Below are 15,000 nucleotides of genomic sequence, written 5' to 3'. Positions count from 1 at the left end.
TTATAGTAGTCTTAGATTTTTCATTTTGATGAGCCTCGCTTTGAGGAATTCATGGAATAATCCATTTTCATGGAATAATGAATTAAGGAAGAAAGGATATGAGTCTACCGCTTACAAGAAAAGATCTCATGATAGTCAATATGGGCCCTCAACACCCATCAATGCATGGTGTTCTTCGACTGATCGTTACTCTCGATGGTGAGGATGTTATTGATTGTGAACCCATATTAGGGTATTTACACAGAGGAATGGAAAAAATCGCGGAAAACCGAACTATTATACAATACTTACCTTATGTAACAAGGATATAGAGAGATTGTAGAAAGGGGATAGGATAGTTATTTTTGCAAGAGACTTGTTGTAAATTCCTTAACTTAAGAAAGAAAAAAGAATAAAAACACAGATACATAACATAAAAAAAAGAATAAATAAGACGAGATTCGACCTCCCCCTACATATTTAATTTCCTCTCCTATACAAAAACTAGCAAGACCCACTCCATTGGTAATTCCATCAATAACACCCTTATCAAAAAACTCCGTGAGTTCGGTTAACCCTCTTATACCGAGGGTAAAGACCCTAGTATAGAAAATATCTATATAACCACGATTATATGACCAACTGTATATATTTTTTTTTACTTGATCTAAAAATTCTTTTTTAGGATTTCCTTTGTAAAAAGAGTTTATTAAATCCAAATTCTGAAAAAAAGAATAAGCGGATCCATAGAAGATATATGCTATGAATAAACCAAAGATAGCTAGACTTACAGAAGAAATTGCATTAGTAATAAATTCATATGAATTTACAAAAGAATTAGAACTTTCCTGGGTAAAGTTTATTGAGGGAGTTAACCACTTTGATAATATGGTTAACTCTGCTATTCCATTACCAATTCCTCCATTATCAAAAGAGATTCCTATGAATCCAATGAACAAAGTGAAAAGTAGTAATATAAGAAGAGGAAATAACATAGTATTTCCCGTTTCATGCGGATAGGCAAAAGTTTTTTTAGCCCCAAAAGACGTAGTAAAGGATCCTATCCTATTTCTTGTATTACCTTGAATTTTTGGTATATTTTGTGAAAAAAAAGAAACTCCACTCTTCGTTGTTGATAAAACGAAATCCCTATTCACTCCTTTGGGTATCCTTTTTCCCCATAAGGATATTGAATACAAGGAACTCTCTTTAGTGCTACTGTAATTTTGAAAATGAACACGCAAATACCCATCAAATGTAAGTAAATATATCCGAAACATATAAAAGGCAGTTAATCCTGCAGTAAAGGAGGCTATTATTCCAAAAAAGGGCGAATACAACCAACTATTACTAAGGATTTCATCTTTGGACCAGAAGCAAGCAAGAGGTGGAATACCACAAAGAGAAAGTGTACCCCATAAAAAAGTAGTTCTTGTGATTGGAATGTATTTTCTTAAACCGCCCATAAGAACCATATTTTGACTTTTATCTGGTGAATATCCAACAAGAGGTTCCATTGAATGAATAACGGATCCGGATCCCAAGAACAATAAAGCTTTTGAATAAGCATGAGTGATCAAATGGAATAAAGCAGCTTGATAAGAACCTATACCTAGAGCTAACATCATATAACCCAATTGAGACATTGTAGAATAGGCTAAGCTTCTTTTAATATCTCTCTGAGCAAGAGCTAAAGTAGCTCCTAAGAATAGTGTTATTGTACCTACTAAAGAAATAAAACTCATTATCAAAGGTAAAGATATGAAAAGAGGAAGAAGTCGAGCTAGAAGAAAAATTCCCGCAGCAACCATAGTTGCTGCGTGTATAAGAGCCGAAATAGGAGTGGGCCCTTCCATAGCATCGGGTAACCATACGTGAAGAGGGAATTGTGCGGATTTCGCAACTGCACCAAGGAATAATAAAAAAGCACACAAAGTAGTAAGTAAAGAGTTAATTCCATTATTAGGAATCCAGTTATTAGCTATTTTGAACAAATCCCTAAACTCTAAACTACCTGTTATCCAAAAAAAACCTAAAATTCCTAATAATAGACCAAAATCCCCTACACGATTAGTTACAAAAGCTTTTTGACAAGCACTCGCTGCGATTGGTCGTGTAAACCAAAAGCCTATCAATAAATAAGAACACATTCCCACGAGTTCCCAAAAAAAATAAATTTGTATCAAATTGGAGCTAGTAACCAATCCCAACATGGAAGTATTGAAAAAACTTATATAAACAAAAAATCTCAAATATCCTTCATCGTGAGACATATAACCATCACTATAAATAAGAACCAGGATTCCTACAGTAGTAATTAGTATTAACATAATAGAAGTAAGTGGGTCAATCAAGTATCCAAATTCTAAAGAAAAATCATTATTGACGGTCCAAGACCATAGATATTGATAGATCGAACTTCCATTTATTTGTTGAATAGACAGTTGAACTGAGAATACCATAGCTATACTTAAGAGTAAAACACTAGGAAAAGCCCATATGCGACGAAGATTTTTTGTTGCTGTCGGAATAAGAATAAGGCCAAATCCCATTGACATAATAACTGGAAGTGGGAGAAGAGGGATTACCCATGCATATTGATATGTATGTTCCATAAGAAAAGAAATTGCAATTTTTACTTCAATTTTTACTTCAATTTTTCTATAAAATTGTTTCCGATTCACCAAACCAATTCTTATCTCTTTCTGAAAGAATAAATAAAAAGAATAAGAAAAAATACTGAAATTCTTAATTTTTCCAAAATTTATCTCATTGAAATAATTAAAAATTAAGAATGGGTTTAGTTGGTTAAATTAAAAAAGTTAATAAAATAACTAGGTAACGAAGTTATTTTATTAACTAAATAAAGATATTTATAAAAATAAAAAAAAAAAAGTGGAATCATTTTACTTTCTATTCATAATTCATTTTTATATTTCTTTAAAACAAAGATGAAACAGCTCTCTTGTTCCATAATTAACTGATTGAGTGAATTCCAATGAAAACCTATGTTTATAAGAAATTATCGAATAGTCCTTACTTCATATAGAACTAAAATTCTAATGACTATAAATTACCTAAGTTTTAGAATGTCTTGTTTAAGAGACTCAGTATTTTTTGTTTTGATTGGAATTCCTTTCCTTTATGGAATACCATTCTGAACTTAATTAACTATTTTCATTTTCCCTTCTTTTTATCCCCCCGTCTTATCTTATATGGGGGATAGGCTTCCATACCATATATCTATATATGGAGTATACTTGATATATAAATAGATATAAATAGATTTAAATGAGAAACCCTTCTATATATTCTATATTATTAAAAAAAAAGTATAAAATATATAAAGAAAAAATGTTAAAAAATTCTTGTTGTCTTATCCGCATTAGACAAAATGAAGTAAAAAATAATTCAAAATTTAAGTATCTTTCAGTATCTAAGTATAAATACTAATAAAAAGAAGAAAGAAGGATTGATTTGCAGCAATAGATGTCTTTCACATACAACTAGAAAAAAGTAATTTCCTTTTTGAATGGCAGTTCCAAAAAAACGTACTTCAATGTCAAAAAAGCGTATTCGTAAAAATATTTGGAAGAAAAAGACTTATTTTTCCATAGTACAATCTTATTCTTTAGTAAAATCAAGATCATTTTCGAGCGGTAATGAGCATCCAAAACCAAAGGGTTTTTCTGGGCAACAAACAAATAATAAGATTTTGGAATAATATGAATTGACTTATCAAAAAAGAATTCCAATTATTTAATAATTTGGATTCTTCTTTGAATGTACTTTTATGTGTCGAATTACTCGGTACAATATTCTTAGAACAAAAAACCCCTCTTATCTTATATATACAAGAAAAAAAAAGTTTTGTTTGGTATACTGTGTGCTAAGTATTCTTTTCCTATCAATGAACTTTTCATAATTTTCCTAATAGAATCCTCATATTCTATTAGGAAAATTATGAAAAGTGGAGTATTCTTACAATAGGACTTACAACTTCCACCTATCTTCTCCAAAATCATAAGGTTAGTAAATCTTATTAATAAGAGCATAAAGACTTTCATTCTAGAAATTTTTAAAAAATCCAAAAAGCCTTTTCTATTTATCCATTTTATTTTAATTTCATCATTAAATAGAAACCCTTTTGGATTTTTTTCATTGTATTGAAAGAATTTTCAAAATGTAAAGGGGAAATTAATTAGAAAAAATTAGTTCTATAATTGCAAGTTAGAAAAAAGAAGTTCCAACTCTTTCAAGCAGTGTTTGTGTTTCTATTGGGCAAAGCAAGAGTTTATTGTAAAAAAAAAAAATGGAAACGATACTACCAAACGAAGTCTATTTTAATGAAAACTCTAATGTTCCTAAATTTTATGGACTTTCCCAATATCGACGATTCCCAAGATAATAGCTATTATTCTTTTAAGTTACCTATTATTTGAAGTTAGCCGCCATGGTGAAATTGGTAGACACGCTGCTCTTAGGAAGCAGTGCTCAAGCATCTCGGTTCGAATCCGAGTGGCGGCATTCTTGAAAAAGAATACAATAGATTAGAAATCAATTCGAAATTTACAATTTTGTAATGGGACCTTCCCCTTATGCTATTTGCAACTTTAGAACATATACTAACTCATATCTCTTTCTCAACGATTTCAATTGTGATTACGATTCATTTTATAACCTTATTAGTTCGTGAACTTGGAGGATTACGCGATTCGTCAGAAAAAGGAATGATAGTTACTTTTTTCTCTATAACAGGATTCTTAGTTTCTCGTTGGGCTTCCTCGGGACATTTTCCATTAAGTAATTTATATGAGTCATTGATCTTCCTTTCATGGGCCCTGTATATTCTTCATACCATTCCTAAAATACAGAACTCTAAAAATGATTTAAGCACAATAACTACGCCAAGTACTATTTTAACGCAAGGCTTTGCCACATCGGGTCTTTTAACTGAAATGCATCAATCCACGATACTAGTACCTGCTCTACAATCTCAGTGGTTAATGATGCATGTCAGTATGATGTTATTAAGCTATGCAACTCTTTTGTGCGGATCCTTATTATCTGCCGCTATTCTAATCATTAGATTTCGAAATAATTTCCATTTCTTTTCTAAAAAGAAAAAAAATGTTTTAAATAAAACATTTTTCTTTAGTGATATTAAATATTTTTATGCAAAAAGAAGTGCTTTAAAAAGAACCTCTGTCCCTTCATTTCCAAATTATTACAAATATCAATTAACGGAGCGTTTGGATTCTTGGAGTTATCGTGTCATTAGCCTAGGATTTACCCTTTTAACCGTAGGTATTCTTTGTGGAGCAGTATGGGCTAATGAGGCCTGGGGATCCTATTGGAATTGGGATCCTAAGGAAACTTGGGCATTTATTACTTGGACCATATTCGCAATTTATTTACATAGTAGAACAAATCCAAATTGGAAGGGTACGAATTCTGCACTTATAGCTTTGATAGGATTTCTTATAATTTGGATTTGTTATTTTGGTATAAATCTATTAGGAATAGGCTTACATAGTTATGGTTCGTTTACATTAACACCTAAATGATTACATAAAATAAAACCTTCATGAAATGAAGGTTTTTACTTTTATGTTTTATTTGAGAACCCCTTGAACGCCTTATCAAAGGGTTCTCAAAAATTCGAGATAGATCTAATTATACTTTTTTACTTATTTCTGCATTATATACTTTTTTACTTATTTCTGCATTAATAGAGCAGACGAGTAAAAAAAAGCAAACCTATTTAGGATAATAATTGGATAAGAGAGCCTCTACCCTGTCAACGGATAGGGAGAGAACAAAATCTGGATAAATACCAATTCCTATTACTGGTAAAAAGATACAGATTAAAATAAAGAGTTCTCGTGGTCCAGAATCCACAAAATTTGCGTTTGGAACATTAAATAGCTTGTATCCATAGAACATCTGGCGTAACATAGATAATAAATAAATAGGAGTTAATATCATTCCAATTGCCATTACAAAAGTAATTAGTGTTTTTGGCATTAACAGAAATTTTGGACTAGTAATTAGTCCAAAAAATACTACTAATTCTGCGACAAAACCACTCATTCCTGGTAAGGCAAGAGAAGCCATTGAAAAGCTACTAAACATGGTAAAAATTTTAGGCATTGGGATAGATATTCCCCCCAGTTCTTCGAGATAAACAAGACGCATTCTATCAGAAGCGGTTCCTGCCAAGAAAAAAAGTGTAGCACCAATAAATCCATGGGATAATATTTGTAAAATAGCTCCATTGAGTCCAATGTTGGTTATGGAACCAATTCCTATAATTATGAAACCCATGTGAGATACAGAGGAATAAGCTATTCTTTTTTTGAAATTTCGTTGACCAAGAGAAGTTGAAGCTGCATAGATTATTTGGATCGCTCCTATTATTACTAACCAGGGCGAAAATAGATAATGAGCATGAGGTAACAATTCCATGTTGATCCGAATCAATCCATATGCTCCCATCTTTAATAATATTCCCGCTAAAAGCATACATGTACTATAATGTGCTTCCCCATGGGTATCTGGTAACCACGTATGTAGGGGTATAATCGGCAATTTGACAGCATAAGCAATAAGGAAGCCAAAATATAAAAGTATTTCCAAGGTTGCAGGGTATGATTGATTAATTAATCTTTCCAAATCTAATCCTGGTTCGTTGGAACCATATAAGCCCATACCCAGAACTCCGATTAAGAAAAAAATGGAACCGCCTGCAGTATACAAAATAAACTTTGTAGCTGAATATAGACGCCTCTTCCCCCCCCACATGGATAAAAGTAAGTAAACAGGAATTAATTCTAACTCCCACATGATAAAAAAAAGTAAAAGGTCTCGCGAAGAAAATAATCCTATTTGACCACTATACATTGCGAGCATCAGGAAATAGAATAATCGCGAATTCCGTGTAATTGGCCAAGCTGCTAAAGTAGCTAAAGTAGTGATAAATCCTGTCAATAAAATAGATCCTAATGAAAGTCCATCGATTCCCAATCTCCAGTGGAAATCGAAGACATCTATCCATTTATAATCCTCCTTTAATTGGATTAAGGGATCCTCCAGTTGGAAATGATAACAGAACGCATAAGTCATTAGAAGGAATTCTAATAAACAAATAGATATAGTATACCACCTAACGACTTTGTTTCCCTTATGAGGTAAAAAGAAAATTAATGAACCTGCAAATATCGGCAAAACAACAAGTATTGTTAACCAAGGAAAATAAACCAAGGAAAATAACTCATGATAAAGTGATAAAGACAAGATACGTTTGACCAGAAAAGCCCGTGCTCGATTATTTCGAGCACAGGCTTCTTCGGTAAAGAGGAATCAGACGTTTCGAGTGAAGTTTTTTGTAACGTATCAATAAGATAGAGCCATGCTACGTGTTGTTTCAGGCCCTAAATAAACGCGGACACTTAAAAAATCTGTCGGGCAGGCAGATTCACATCTCTTACAACCCACACAATCTTCGGTTCTCGGCGCGGAAGCAATTTGCTTGGCTTTACATCCATCCCAGGGTATCATTTCTAATACATCTGTTGGACAAGCTCGTACACATGAGTGCATCCTATACATGTATCGTAAATTTTTACGGAATGTGACATTGGATCTATAAATTTTTCTTTTCAACATAAAATTTTTCGATCTGGTAAAAATGAAATTAGTACTATAATGAGTCATATGTATTGTAGACACCAGACGAAGCAATGGTTTATCCAAACTTCAAAAAAAAAAATCTATTTTTTAATCTGTTTGTGAGAAAGCGTGAAGAGAGCCAAGAGACTTTAATTTTGGATTTCAACAATAAATAAGAAATAAGAAAGAATTTTACGAATTGTACAGACGAATTCGAATTAGCCAATAAATTGGCTATCGTCTTTTCAATATAAATTATTGCAATATTCAAATTGCAATATCAATGAATTACAAATACAAAAATTCATTTAAGTGAAAAAGAATACTATGCAATAATCTACTAAAAAAAATGGATATTCTCAAATAATACTAAGAAAATAGTATTGATTTCTATTTATTTTAATATGTGCGCCTTTGTTTAGAGGATTCTATGTCTAATTATTCAAAAGTCTAATTATTCAATAAATTAGATTGATTGATACGAGTGGATTTCCTATTACGATGGATGGAAGAAAGAATGGATAGTCCAATAGCGCTTCAGCAGCTGCAAGGCTATAACAAAAATTGCGAAAATATCTCCTTTTAATTGGCGACTATCAAATAGATCAGAAAATGTTACGAGATTTAGATTAATTGAATTCAGTATAAGTTCAAGACATATTAGAGCTCTAACCATGTTTCGGCTTGTGATCAATCCATAGATACCAATCGAAAATAAATAGACACTCAAAAAAAGTACATGCTCAAACATCATTAACTAACTCCTTATCAATCTCGATTCATTTCAATATGAGGCAAGAATTGAACCGATTCAATTAATTACAATAGAACAATTACACAACAAAAGAAAAAAAAAAAAAAAAAAAAAGGAGGTATTTGTTGGCAGTAGATGGATTTTACTAAATCAAAATTGTGATTCTTTAGTTATTATTTTAGATTTGCAATTCTTATAATTTGTACTTTTTCTAAGTTTTCTTATTGCCGAGCCATAGTAATTGCACCTATTAAAAGTAACTAAGAATTATGGAAATGAGTTCAAACGGAAGATAAAAATCGGTTGCTAAATGAATTCCAATTTGTTGAACATTATTTATGAGACCTGTTCTACTATTTGGTTTGATCTTGTAGTCCAAAGAATTCCATACCACGACGTATCTGGGATAGTAGTCATTAGTGAAAAAACAATAGTTATACAAACGAGTGAAGTGAACCCATCTCCAATAGTCCAATAATTCTTATCTTTAGACCATTCTGAGCCATTTACGAACATTACAGCGATATGATCAAGACATTTATGGCTCCCACATAAATAAGAAGTTGTGCGACAGCTACAAAGTAGGAATTTAATAAAAAATAGAATAAGGATATACAAACAAGAACTAATCCCAGCGAAAAGGCAGAATAAATGGGGTTGGTAAGTAATACTACTCCTAGACCCCCTAGTAGAAGAACAAATCCCCCAAATAGCATAAGAATCTCATGTATTTGGTCCAGGTAAATCCATTATGGATAAAAAGAAATTAATAGTATAAAATTTTTCATGAACTGACTAAAACTAAAGGATTCAAGGAAGGAAAAAAGGATTAGGGTATTTTTTTGTGTATAAACTTATAGTTATAAATTATATTATATCACGAAAATCTAGTCTGATTTAAAATAAGAATAATTTCCAATAAGCAGTAGTTTTTCGTTTTTCTTTATAGTTTAATTTTAAAGTTTAATAAAGAATTATTAGATTTTTATAACAGAAAGACAAAATCAAAGTTTAGTAATCAGTAATCGTTCTTGAATTCGAAGATTTTTCTTTGTTTATTTTACTTTCAGACGAATTCCTAATTGTTTGAATTGTGTAATCTCCCATTATGGAGATTGGTAACCGACTTAAAGCAATTTGATTGTAATTCATTCATGACGATCATAGTAGAAAGTTCATATTCTTCAGTCATTGATAAACAGCTTGTTGGACAGTACTCAACACAATTGCCACAAAATATACAAACTCCGAAATCAATACTATAATTAAGCAATTGTTTTCTTTTAATATCCTTTTCAAATCTCCAATCCACAACGGGTAAATCTATCGACATACGCGAACACATACTTCACAAGCAATACATTTATCAAATTCAAAGTGGATTCGCCCTCGAAACGCTCTGGTGTTAATTGATTTTTCATAAGGGTAGTGAATCGTTATAGGTAAACGATTTGTGTGGGATAAGGTAGTTATGAAACTTTGACCTATGTACCTTGTAGCACGTATTGTTTGTTGACCATAACTCATGAACCCAGTTACCATAGGGAACATATTCATTCTAAATATCTATGAAAAAGATATGTTTCTTTCTCTTGTTTGAGAGAGCTTTTGTGTTGAAAATATTCTTACTATTATTGTATTATCTTATTTATAGTGAAACAAGTTGAGAAGAGGTTGTTAATAAGAGATTGCCCAGGGAAATAGGTAAAAGAAATTTCCATCCAAGATTTAATAACTGATCCATTCTCATCCTCGGTAAAGTCCATCTTATTGTGATAGAAATGAAGAGAAATAAATAAGCTTTAGTTAATGTAATAAATATACCCATTGTCATTTCCAAAATTCCAACTGCTTTATTCATTTGGAAAAAATCAAAAAAGGATATATAGGGAATAGATAAATTCCACCCGCCAAGTAGAGAACTGTTACAAATAAAGAAGAAACTAATAAATTTAGGTAAGAAACAAGATAAAATAAACCATATTTGATACCGGAATATTCAGTTTGGTAACCTGCTACTAATTCTTCCTCCGCTTCTGGTAAATCAAAGGGTAATCTTTCACATTCTGCCAAAGAAGAAATTAAAAAAACCAGAAAACCTATAGGCTGACGCCAATATTCCATCCAAAAAAACCGTATTTTGACTGTGCTTCAACTATATCACTGTACTTGAACTGTTAGATAATCATAGTCGGTGATAACATCACAGTTCCCACCGCTATTTCAAAACCGTACATGAAACCTTAGCTTCATACGGCTTCTCTATGATCAGAAAAAGGAAAGGACTGTTTTGTTCCTAGCCCCGGGGGCGTAGATAGAATTAGATAAAATAAAATAGATTTGAAAGTCCTAAATTAGACCAAAGGAATTCCGTCTGCTAGAATAAGAAAAAGCGCTTCCGAATTGATCTCATCCTTTATAATATAATGAAAATTTTTCTTTGTTCAGTAATAACTTAATCTTGGAATAAAACACACTTGTTACTTGTTATAGGAATTCAATTAATAAATGGAAAGAGTTGGGTATTAGTTCATGAGCAATTCTGCATGAATATGGATAGAGGAAGGAAATAATGAAAATTTTTTCTAGTGCACTCCATATCTTTTTTACTATTCTTCTTTCCCCAGGGGCGGGGTATTTAAAAAGAAAAAATGGATAAAGGGTTAATTCGTTCTTGATAGCCATTTCCTTAACAAGTGAATGGGAACATACTCTGGATCGGAATCCGAAGAAAGTACTACTTGATAATTTCTACAAATTGCAAGTCCTTATTATGATTCCTTTTATGGCAAAAATCTCTAATGTTTTAGATTTTCCATTACTAATCCTTTATGTACTTTAGTGTTCCTAACCCTTCACTAACTTTTGGTGGTTCTTCTTATGGATTATTAAGTTATAGTAATAACTAGGAGTATTCTAGTAATGGAATTCCATATCGTGAATCCTTTATTCTTGGCCGCTTCAAGATATGATGACTAATTAAAAAATATCAACCTTGGATAAAGAGTTTACACTGCTTATGTTTACTTCCACTTTTTTCTTGTACGTAGGAAATGAGATTTTTTCTTTTACTACAAATTTATAAGCTGTTTTGTTTCACTCATATAGCTATCTAGTTTAACTTACCAACCCAAATACTAAATAAGAAAAGGAATATAAATAGTTAATGGATTTTATAGGAAAAAGATCTATTTTAACGAATCACACGTAGAGATATTGCTAGCACACAAAAAGTTAATGGTATTTCATAACTAATGGATTGAGCAGCAGCTCGTAGACCGCCTGAAAAAGAATATTTATTATTTGAGCTATATCCTGCCATAAGAAGACCAATAGGAGCTATACTTGAAAATGGCAATCCATAAAAAAAACACCAATACTAAGATCGGCTAAAACAAAATGATATCCCAAAGGGATAACTAAAAAACTTAATAAAACTGATATGACTGCTATAGAGGGTCCAATGCTAAATAAAGAATATCTCCTCGGGATGGCAGAATATCTTCTTTAAAAAGTAGCTTAGTCCCATCTGCTATAGCTTGAAGCAGGCCCAGGGGCCAGCATATTCAGGACCAATACGTTGTTGTATCGACGCAGATATTTCTCTTTCTAACCACACAATTACGAGTACCTCTATTGTTATTCCCAAAAGGAGGGTCAAAATGGTAGAATCGATATCAGTCCATAGACTTCTTTTATATTCCAATTTCGAAAAAGAATTGATAGTTTCTACCTCTACCCTATCTATTATCATTTCAACGATCAACTTCCCCCATAATGATATCTATACTACCTAATATCGTCATGATATCAGCCAATTTCATTTTTTTAACTAGCTGAGGAAGAATTTGCAAATAATAAACCGGGTGACGGACGATTTTCCATCTCCAGGGGAAAAGGCTATCATCTCCTACTAGATAAATCCCTAATTCACCTTTTGGGGCTTCTACTCTTACATAAAGCTCTTGTCTTGACAATTCAAAATTGGGCGAAGGTTTTTTACCAAGAAATTTATACTCAAAATCATTCCATTCAGAATTATTTTCTTTCTTAAAGCGTCGGACTTCTAAATTTTCATAAGGTCCTCCAGGAATTTTTTCTACAGCTTGTTGAATTATTTTGATGGATTCCCTCATTTCACCAATTCGTACTAAATAGCGAGCTAAACGAATCCCCTCTTTTTGCCATTGGACTTTCCAATCAAATTGGTTGTAAGACTCATAAGGATCTACTTTACGAAGATCCCATTGTATTCCAGAAGCTCGTAACATCGTCCCGATAAGCCCCAATTTACTGCTTCTTCTCCGCTAATAAACTACTCCTTCAACTCGCTCTAAAAAAATGGATTCTGTGTAATAAGTTGTTGATAATCAACAACTCCGCGTAAAAAATAATCACAGAAATCTAAACATTTATCGATCCATCCATAAGGTAGATCGGCGGCTACTCCTCCGATGCGAAATTAATTGTGCATCATTCGCATACCTGTAGCAGCTTCAAATAGATCATATATTAATTCTCTCTCTCTAAAAATATAGAACAAAAGGAGTCTGTTCGCCGAGATCCGCAATAAAAGGTCCAACGCATAGCAAGTGAGAAGCTATCCGGCTTAATCTAACATAATTACCCTAATATAGCTGGCTCTTTGTGGTATTTGAATATTCTCCAAGAATTCTGGTGCATTTACTGTTATTGCTTCTGTAAACATAGTAGCTAAAATAATCCCACCTTGTTACATAAGGTAAGTATTGTATAATAGTTCGGTTTTCCGCGATTTTTTCCATCCTCTGTGTAAATACCCTAATATGGTTCACAATCAATAACATCCTCACCATCGAGAGTAACGATCGATCGAAGAACACCATGCATTGATGGTGTTGAGGCCCATATTGACTATCATGAGATCTTTTCTTGTAAGCGGTAGACTCATATCCTTTCTTCCTTAATTCTTATTCCATGAAAATGATTATTCCATGAATTCCTCAAAGCGAGGCTCATCAAAATGAAAAATCTAAGACTACTATAAGACAACTAAAAAAATAATAAAACAAGAAAAAAATTTGACGATAAATTACTGCTCCCGAATATTCAACTGACCGATTAATTCTTATAACGTACTCTATTTTTCTTTGCCAAATAGCCAGCAAACGTCGACGTTTTCCCCAAAAAGTCTTCGTAGAACCTCTTTCCGATGAAAAATCTTTTTTGTGTAATTCCAAATGTGAAGCAAGTCTCCGTATCTTATTGGTGAAACTGAATACTTGAAATTCAACAGAACCCCTGTTTTCTTCTTTTTCTTCTTTAACCATAAATCCAAAAATTTTTCTACCTCCTTTCTTTTTCATGTATTTTTCTGATCAGGAAAAATACAAAAATTATGTCAGTTATTTTGAAGTTATTCTAATCTCGTACACACACAAATTTGCAATTATTCATCTACTACTGGAATTTGGATTTATTTTATCGATCAAATTGGATTGGATAGAAGGGTACATTCTTCTAATATTTAGATAGAAGAAATGTTCTTCTATCTAAAATATTAGAAAGAATTTTGCTGATTTATTTATTGCTATATGCAATTTATGGAATTGATACACCATTAATTGATATCATTTAGCAAAATGAAACACAGCATATGCATCCATCTTTTGGCTCGAGAATTTCACGGGATAGAGATATGGTATAAGAAATAGACTATTAAGTAACTCTAAATGAATTGTGGATACATCTGTTTCCTTAACATACTGAAACGATTGTCATTATTCGTATCAAACCAATAGCGATTCATACAAGCTAAATCTCTAATCAATGGTGGAGCCAATAATGAATTTTTTTGCATATGTATTAAGACGCTTGGCCTGATTTCGAAATTGTCCAGAGTTTTATATGTTGTTTTCATTGCAAAATGATGGGTCTCCTTCCATAACTTTCCAATTACGAGTACGAGAATTGAAAGACATGAAAATTCTCAATTCTCTACGGCGTCTAGTAGATAGAAACAAGAAAATCAGAAGAATCTTTCTCTCTATTCACTATCATTCCGCGTCTCTCGACTTCTATTAGTTTCTTTCTTCTTTAATGCAATAGCTATAGTTTGATATAAGAATCCATTCTCAAAGTAATGGAAACCATTCTCTTATAGGACATGGTTCGAAAATCGCTATTCCACCTTTTAGGTATCGTGAAAAGTGATACCTGTGAAGATCGTGCATTTCAGTCAAATTCAGATCCGTTTTTCGAGTCCATGATATAATATAACCAAATTGGATAGATCTTCCACCTGTTTAGCTAAGAAAGAATAGATACAGAGGTGGATAATAGATCGATATGAAGATCATGAGCTGCCCATAATGAAATCGCCAGTAGTCGCGAATATCTCCTTCTTCCTAATCCAAGATTGGAGAAAGAAGATCTAAGATGGACCTATGGAGAATGTAGTCAGAAATCCATAATAGAGTCCGACCACAACGACCGAATTAATTATCCTCATCGAGAAACTTAGACTACTAAATAGAAAGATTTGAAAATCATGGCATGGGTCTCCTTTTTTTCTTTCTTTAGAGTTTTCTATATGCACAATTTCTCGATGTTTCGAT

At 32.3% G+C, this 15,000-nt stretch overlaps 1 non-coding gene across 1 annotated transcript; it reads left to right on the top strand.

Annotated features, from left to right (window-relative positions):
• The first annotated feature begins 4,426 nt into the window (after positions 1-4,426).
• On the top strand, positions 4,427-4,506 carry TRNAL-UAG (transfer RNA leucine (anticodon UAG)). Its single transcript has one exon. It is a non-coding gene; the product is annotated as a tRNA-Leu (tRNA).
• Positions 4,507-15,000: the final 10,494 nt, after the last annotated feature.

Source organism: Triticum urartu, unplaced genomic scaffold (assembly GCF_056163025.1).
Source record: "Triticum urartu cultivar PI428250 unplaced genomic scaffold, HENAU_Tu73 scaffold2, whole genome shotgun sequence".
Taxonomy (NCBI): domain Eukaryota; kingdom Viridiplantae; phylum Streptophyta; class Magnoliopsida; order Poales; family Poaceae; genus Triticum; species Triticum urartu.
This window is presented reverse-complemented; position numbering and strand designations above follow the sequence as displayed.